Raw genomic sequence first — 7,952 nt, 5'->3', positions numbered from 1 at the left:
TTTTCATCCTTTTTGACTGAATTACAAAAGGAAAATCCTTCATAGCCATTGCTTTACAATAACAAACGCACTTCAATCTTCTTGTTTTCATCAAAAGATGGAATAATTAGTGTAAAGTATAGAGTTAAACGGTCCTTAAGATATTTTTTGCCTTTATAACTCACCCTCTGTTCATCACTCAGATGTCATTCCACTTTAAGTTTAGTGTCCACCCGGGAGCTGCCTGTCTTCCCTGCTCAACTGAGTTGGAAACTAAGGGGATGAGGCGATAAGGTCTCCTCCTAGCCGCGGACTCACTCTGACTCTGACCCGTTAACTGCTGTGCAGCAACGGCGGCGCATCAGTCAGACTGGCGCGAGACCGTCATTCTGTGCAGAGCCGCGCTGGCTTCCGGTTCCGCCTTTCAAAATAAAAGTTATTTATTTATTGGTTGTTTCTTTGTTTGTTTGTTTATTTTTTATTATTATTTTTTTCCTTAACCATTCACTCGCTGATACACAACCTAAATCTACTTCTCCTGCATGCTGTTATGGAAAAAAGTGTGGACATTTTTCTGTGTTAAATACATATTCATACATATGAAATATTGGACAAATGTGAGTATGTCTATTGGTGTTTGTCATGATGTGTGGATGAAGGAGGACACAGGCAGACCCCAGGATAAAGGTGATGATGATTTAATGATGAAAACACAGGGACACAGGAACACAAGAAGCTGGCAGAACAGACTAGTAAGACACAACAAGGATCTGAGAGATATAAAGACAACAGGTGGGTTTAAATACACAGGAAGGATAATCAGGGAACAAGAAACACCTGGGAACAATCAACAGGGAGGACAGGACATCACAAGTACTCACAGGGGAACAGAACTAACTAAACTCAGAAAAAACCTAGAAATGAATACACAGAAAACACAGATCACCACAGTGTTCCTATCAAGAACGCCTTCTCATTTGCTTGTTAACATACAAGGCAAACCACCATACCGTACCACCAATCATAATTGATCAACAAAAATGAAGTAAGGTATCTAGATGTAGTGAAGTCGGCCAGCATTCATTAGGACCAAAGTATCAGAATACCAACAGGACGCTGAAGCCTCGACTTCCACAAAATCCTCCACAGAAGAGTTATGAATTAAACATGTTGGAATTACACACAACTTTTTTATGAACTGTGTGATGTTGTGAGAGCTCTGATAGAGCCAGCAGCACAATGTCTGAAAATAACAAAAATAAAACATCCTCCTAACACTTCCTGATGTTTTTTTGTCGTTTTCACCAGTAGTAACATTCAGCTGTTGACCACGTGACTCATTTGATGTGAAAAAACAGCTTCTGTTACTGTTTTGCAAAATACTTTTATTTCCACACCTGAAAAACCACTTCATATCAGCACTAAAACTATTGAACAACTTCATTTTTGTCATTTCAAGTTGTGGGATTTTATGTTTAATGGAAAATGCAGCTACTAGTGCAGCTGTGCCACAGAATTGAATCAGATTTAAAGGCAGAAGGGAATCTAACCCATTGCGAGCAAGTAGACGTGTTACTGAATAAAAAATATATAATTTCAGTCCAAGTCATTTCACACATTTTAATTCAGTCCACTCAAACACACCAGTGACCATCTATCCATTGTTCATACATTCCTTCTTTCTAATGGTCATGTGCTCCTCAAACCCAGTTTATGATGACAGTCAAATCATGTGGAGTATGTCGGTCATCCAAACACAACCAATACATTAGAGAGCTACGTTTGAGGCGAGGCACCATGATGTTCTCATGGCTGCCAAATAAGTATTTAACCTTTGTCCACATTTGTGGACAAAGGTTAAATATGCAGTGCTTCAGAAACTGGATTCAGATACTAGCTTCATTCAGCTGGCTGTTTGGGAAAAGACAGAAAACTGTGGGAGGATGAGACTCACAAGTCATCAAGTGATGCTGCATCTCCTAATCACGGGAGAAATCACAGCCAAATTCCACAAAGATAAAACTGCAACAGTCCTAATGAATTAATTTGAAAGAATTTTAAGATTTTTAGGTGTGCAGACAATTCAGTCCCTCTTCTCCCTAATCTGCATGATCCAGTTCTACCCGATGCTTGATGGACCAAAGGCCAAGGGAGCAGGGAATTGATAGCACAACCAAACATTTTTACAATGTTTCCTATAATTGTTTATCGGTATTTATGTCAGCGTTATAAAATTTGTTCCTTTCTTATTTGGAAACGCTCACACTTGTATTAAACAGCGGTCTGTTTCCTGACCTAATCTTGAATTGTAAGAAGTGAAACTGCAGCACCTCTGACTTTAATGGGTTAACTTACTGCTGTCGCCTCAGATACAACATATAGAGAAAGCTTTGAAAACATTACAAATCATTATAAAAAAAAATAAATAAATAAATAAAAAACAGATGCTGTCTTTAATATGGAAAACATTTTTGCATTCATGCTAAATGACAAGGTAGGATATTGATCTTTAAAGAGAAAGTGACCAACTTTGAAATGAAGCTGCACTGTTTCCTGTCTGGTTCGTGCCGCTTTGAGTCTCACTTAACCAGCAGGCAGAATGTGTGTGTGTGTATGTGTGTTTGTGTGTGTGCTGAAGTTGGAGCAGCATGACGGATGCTGAATGCTGGGTGGCTGAATGAAAACAAAAACACGAGCCAGTCGAACATCAGGAAGGAAATTCCCTACAGTCCTGAAGGCAGGCAACAAGATTAATACACTGCCTCATTTTTCCTCTTTTCAGGCTGTTTTTGTGCTTATCTATAAAAACTACATAGAAAATACATCATTGCAAAGTTGTAAAGTTGTAAATAATTGTAAAGTTATTTTCCCAACAAACCAGGAGCCATCTAATTTAAGAGATTAATTGCTAGATTAAACTAATTACTTCCAGAAAACCTGACTTATTTTATTACAGAGTAGACAAATTTACTTTAAATTTTATGTTCATATTTGAACATAAAATTTAAAGTCTTGCCACCGGATGCTGATAGATCTGGTCTTTGTCACGGTAGCTGTGTTTCCATTGACCATATAAATTGCCCAATTTGATATTTTAGAAATAAATTTGCAAATGTGAAAAAAAATTGATGAATACCTTTGGAGCTACAATGAGATGTTCCTTATTTATTTATTTATTTATTTATTTATTTATTTTTTGGCCATATCAAAATTGTTTTCTTTTGCAAAACTGCAATGGAAATACTTTTTTCACATCACACAGGTCAGATGATCAACAACCGGATGTTGCTACTAACGTAAACCATGAAGAAGAAGATGACAGGAAGTAGTTTTATAATGACTTCTAGTATCTAAAACCAAACATAGAAATTCATACTCTGAGCAGGAAATGCTTTGCCGTCTTGACAACTAAGTATGTTTTTTTTTTTATATCAGTTTATGTAAAAAACATACTTAGTTACTTAATTGTTCCAAGACAATGAGATTAGAAACTTGTTTGAGAATAAGAAAAATAGATTTTCCAAGTATGGTGCTTCTTTGAAATAAGGGGCAGAAAAAGTTAATAATCATAACTGTAAAACATTAAATAATAGCAAAAATCCTGTAAGACTGAGTAGTTAATTAATCTGATCTTTTTACAGTTTATTTATGGCAGTGCATTCCTTTTACATTAATTCAAGTGAGACAACAAGTCAGTCACAATTAAAAAAAAAAAGTAATTTCACCAAAGATCTGACTCATTCGGGTTCAGAATTGCACCTCCATTTTTCTTACATCACTTTAAATTCTTTAAAAATGCATTTTAAAGTTATTTTAAAATGTACAAAGTGCAACAGCTTTATGAAGAGCTGGTTCAGTGTTGCACGACGTAACTCTGAAATGCATCATTAAGCTAATTAAACAACAAGCCAAGTAAAAATGTTCATTGCTTATTTTCATGAGCTCAGTATTAATGTGTTGTAGTAAATATCAGTGGAGTCGTGTTTTGCTTTCTATGCTGTGGTTTTATTTGCCTGAAGGCTGTGAAAAAGTTCAGAGCGTTAGGTAGTGTTCAGAGCCCACGGGAGGTCCTTCTTACCCAGAACTCTCACTGAAACCTGAAGTCCACAGGAAACTGTGCGTACACATATTGATCCAATCCCGATCGGTGCAGAAATTGAGACGACATGAGAGATTACCTCAGATATATGGTTGATAAAAATCTCCACACAGGAAACAATTGGAGACGCACAAAATAAGAGTCAATAGCTGCATTATTATAATTAATGTGCACAAATCTTTGTCGCTGTTCTGCAAATGTTGAAAAAACACAATTCCGCAGTTGCGATTTTTCCGTTAAATAAGAAATGGCATTAAAATTTTATGTGAATAAGCTTGTACTCACGATGAGTCATTAAAAATCATGGCAGTGATAGAGGTAAACAGTTAAATGAAATCATAATTCAGCCATGGCAATAACCCTCATCATCTATCAGCCAATCAGAGGAGACATTGGCATCTTATTCAGGTGTTGGCGCGACAAGCCCCACATACCTGGGAGTTTCTACATATGCTGCTTCTTAGGGAAATTGCAGTCTATGATTTTACAGAAGAGTTATGGATTCAACATGTTGGAATGACACAACTTTTTATAAACTGTGATGCTGTCAGAGCTCTGGTGGAGCCAGGTGCACAAAAACGAACCATCATCCTGCTGCTTCTTTTTGTCTTCTGTATTGTTTTTGCCAGTCGTAAAACTGTGTGTTGATCACAGTTGATCATGTGACTCATGTAAAGCCAAAAAAGGTTTTTCCATTGCACTTTTACTTCTAAATGTTTTGTCCCTTTTTTTAAATGTTGAAAATGTGTATTGGAAAGTTTTCAGTTGTTTATAGTCCTCACTCAACCAGATGAAAATAAAAAAGTCAGATGGGTAAATGTGGTTTTTATTTAGTTGCATAATGATTCTGCACAGCAAAATTAATAACCTCCTATAAAGAAATCTCATTTTCTTAAACTTTCATGTTTGAGACTTATTAATATTTGGAATTACCCAGGAACACTGGAGATAGGTGATTAAAATAAATCCTCAAAACTAAGATTTGCATAATAATTGTGCAAGAGTTCAGCTAAGAGCATTCACAGCAAGATGTAACATTTCACTCCACAATTCACAAAGTATTATTATAACAGGAGCTTTTGGTTTTTGAATTTGGATCCTCAGTCTGAAGATGCAGCCTTTCAGGGACCTGCAGCATCTTTCAGAGGACAGTGGATCATAACCCTACAGTCTCTGCTCTAACAGTGAATCCTGCAGATGTCTTCCAGAGGCCAATCAAATTCTGCTGTGATAATCACTCAACAGGTCTCACACAAAGCTGTGACACAGTAGGTCACAATGTTTTCCACTGAACGGCAGGTTATTGGAAAGGTTGAACGTCCTTAGAATGCTAAGGAAATCCTATTTGTTGGGACTTTTTCACCAGAGTTTTCTAGATTAAAGTTTACTTGAAGTTTCTGCAGATGTGGATAAAAAAAGCTAAAAACCTCTCTGCCTCGTCTTTATCTATATTAGCTGCTCTTCATGCTTATGACTGAAATGAAGAAGCAGTTCTTTTGGCTTCTTGATGTTTAATGACGACCATAGCTAAGAGAAGAAGTCTGCAGACTTCTTTTCTTAGCTGTCTAATTGCTGCTACGGAAAATACAGACCACCATCGTGTCACATGTAGGTTTTGTGACCGTATTTGTGGGGTGTGTATGTGGTTTGCTGTTGTATGTATTGTGGAGAATAATCCTTTCTCCATGCTAAGTTCTTGATGTATGATGTTGAAGAAGAGTGAGTGAGTTGAATTCATGAATATAATTTTTTAATACCAACGGTTTTCCAGTAACATTTAGTTCATGTTTCAGCATAAGCACCTTGAGCAGTGTACAGGAGGTTGATTGAGAAGACTAAGACCCTACTCTCGGTTCTGATTGGTTGTTTTTGACTTGGAGCACTGCAGTTTTACACACTACAATACTGGGAGGAAAGTTTTTATTTTCAGAGATTATCAGTCTCAGACTATACTGTCCCAAGATGGTAATAAATTGTAATAAATTTTGAAAGAACATGTTTTTGTAAAAGCCTCATGCTACAGCTTTAATCATTTCAGAGCTGTTGGTAGGCACAGGAAAACCTTCCTAGGGGTAGGAGGTTATCAAGACCAGTCCTCTTCTTAGCATTCACACCTTTCAGTACTTGGCCATGCAGAAATACTTGTAGGAGAGCTTTGGAGCACCCCTAAATTCAGAGAGTCAGCATGTTGAATTCATTCCCTCTGTAACCCAGTCCAGGAACTAAAAACAGTCTAAAAGTGAAGAGGATGTTTATCAGGGTAGAGTTGCCTGAAGTGATTGTCTTATTTATTACCACAAACTCACAAACAAGGACGACATTGTCCATTGTTCTAAAATCAACTGCTCCATCAAGCCAAGCATAGAGGACTTGTATCCTGTGATCTCAGCTTGGGTCATGGTCTCTTAACCAAACAGTAACGTATCTTGTTCAGACATCCAGTGTAATCGGGGTCAAAGATTTTTCTCAGAAAGTTGGTATCAAAAAATTCCCAGAATGGGATCCTGGAGTATTTACAACTTGTAAGTTCCCAGCTAAAAAATCTGAATGAACCTTTTCTCCTCTTGTGTTTTTCTAAAATGAGGAGAGGAAAGAAAAAACATGACTCATCATCAATAAACCTTTCACATGATACATTTATTGAACAAAACTGTTAATCAATGGTTCACTGAATAATTTTTTTTCTAATCAAAAGAAAAGACGTATTTCTTATTTGGAAGTTGCAGAATATAATAAAAACTACAAAAGAACAGTTTTGGTGAACAAGTTGTAGATCATCTAAAAACAGTATTCAACCCTTGGATGTTTAATCATTTTTATTTTGGTTACAAATCAACATGATCAACAAAATTTGGACATTTTTAACAATATGCATTTAATGTCAAAGGGAAAAGGGATTTTTATAAAATAATAAAACCTAAATATAGCTTGATGAGTACATGGTAAAATGTGTGCTTCACCGTACAAAAGAATAACTTAGGAGGAGAGAACTCAGTAAGAAGAGCATGAAAATCTAACATTGGGCGTTTCTAAGTTGACTTTATGTTCTTGATGGAGATATGTGGCAAAGCACTTGGTGAACTGTCATTGTAATTCCATCAACCTAGTTGAAAGACTTGCTGTCGTGTTTGAATGCTATTGATAGAGGCCTACATGTACTCATAACACATTGGCCAAAAGTATCATCAGTGTTTTATGTAGTAGCATATTACAAACTAAGGAATCAACCTTCTCTGCATTGGTGCTGGCGAATGGATACCTTGCAACTGAGCCTGGCTAGCTCAGTTGGTAGAGCATGAGACTTTTTATCTCAGTGTCGGGTTCAAGTCCCATGTTGGGTGTTTCTAAGTTGACTTTATGTTCTTGATGGGGGTATGTGGCACAGCACTTGGTGAACTGTTGTAGTAATTCCATCAACCTAGTTGAAAGACTTGCTGTCATGTTTGAATGCTATTGATAGAGGAATTTATGTGCTCATAGCATTTGGCCAAAAATACCAGGAGTGTTTTCTTGTAGAACTCCAAGTACATTAAATAAGCCCTCAAGTTTAGGCCCACTGCCTTTATACCTAGTAAGCAAACATCAACACAGGTCAGGATGGCCGAGCGGTCAAAGGTGCCAGACTCAAGGCTTTACCCCTTACTTACTGGACAGGTTCCTGGTCTCCTGATGGAGGAGTGGGTTCAAATACCACTCCAAACATTATTTCATCTAAGGGGCGTGGGTTTGAGCCCCATGTTGGGCGTTTCTAAGTTGACTTTATGTTCTCGATGGGGATATGTGGCACAGCACTTGGTGAACTGTTGTAGTAATTCCATCAACCTAGTTGAAAGACTTGCTGTCATGTTTGAATGCTATTGATAGAGGCCTTTAT

General features: G+C 37.1%; 1 protein-coding gene across 1 annotated transcript in view; it reads right to left on the bottom strand.

Annotated features, from left to right (window-relative positions):
* LOC103154742 (opsin-5-like) overlaps positions 1-346 on the bottom strand; it is a 23,627-nt gene extending 23,281 nt beyond the window's left edge. The window contains exon 1 of the mRNA XM_007576137.2: positions 165-346. The gene's annotated coding sequence lies outside the window, so the exon portion shown is untranslated. The remainder of the gene's footprint in view (positions 1-164) is intronic.
* Between the last annotated feature and the right edge of the window lie 7,606 nt (positions 347-7,952).

The sequence above is a fragment of the Poecilia formosa genome, unplaced genomic scaffold (assembly GCF_000485575.1).
Source record: "Poecilia formosa unplaced genomic scaffold, Poecilia_formosa-5.1.2 Scaffold398, whole genome shotgun sequence".
In the NCBI taxonomy this organism is placed as follows: Eukaryota; Metazoa; Chordata; class Actinopteri; order Cyprinodontiformes; family Poeciliidae; genus Poecilia; species Poecilia formosa.
This window is presented reverse-complemented; position numbering and strand designations above follow the sequence as displayed.